Source organism: Dipodomys spectabilis, unplaced genomic scaffold (assembly GCF_019054845.1).
Source record: "Dipodomys spectabilis isolate Male_0828 unplaced genomic scaffold, ASM1905484v1 ptg000197l, whole genome shotgun sequence".
Taxonomy (NCBI): Eukaryota; Metazoa; Chordata; class Mammalia; order Rodentia; family Heteromyidae; genus Dipodomys; species Dipodomys spectabilis.
Genome location: NW_024870874.1, coordinates 329,751 through 330,514, shown reverse-complemented (window position 1 = coordinate 330,514; position 764 = coordinate 329,751).

The window sequence follows — 764 nt, the reverse complement described above, 5'->3', positions numbered from 1 at the left end:
AACTATGTAGTAAGACCCTGTAATAAAAGACAAAAAAATAATCTTTCACTTTGAGTTTTTAGGAGTACCCATAGATTCAGTCCATATCTAACAGTAAACTCAATATAGCTAAACCACTTGGCAGTTGTGCACAGCTTGGCTAAGTTAATTCCTTTCACTCTTTAGAGAGGCTAACGAAGCAACACCATTAACCAGCGAATGCTGTAACTAAAGGATGGAGGCAGTGATGGCAGGGAGAGAAAACTTTAAGCACGGTTTTATTGATGTTTTCCCCATAAAGCCAATCTCAGATGACATTTTATTTCATCTCTAATGATGTAGGCAGCTACAATTGAGGGCAGTGAGAGAAGTCTGCCTCTACAGGGAGAAGACAGTAGAAGCGCTGGGGAAACAAGATGTGGTTCATTGGCGAGACCCTGGTGAGAGAGTGTCTCACTGGGAAGTCATTAATACATTTGCGTATGTTAGCCTATGTGCAACTAATCTCTTAGGTTTTTTTTTTTATGATACCAAGGATGGAATTCAAGGCCTTTCATTTTGCTAGGCAGACATTCTACCACTATACTACAACTTGCCACCAATTTTTATCTGGTTATTTCTTTAATTGTACCTCCCCATTGATTATGATGAGTAGTTATACCAATATTTCTTAGAAACTTGGAAATTTTAGTTTGTATTTCTACTTTGATCCAGGAGTTGTGTGATATTGTGTTGCTAAAATTCCAAGTTGCAGGAGATTTAAAATATGAAGATTATCACACTGT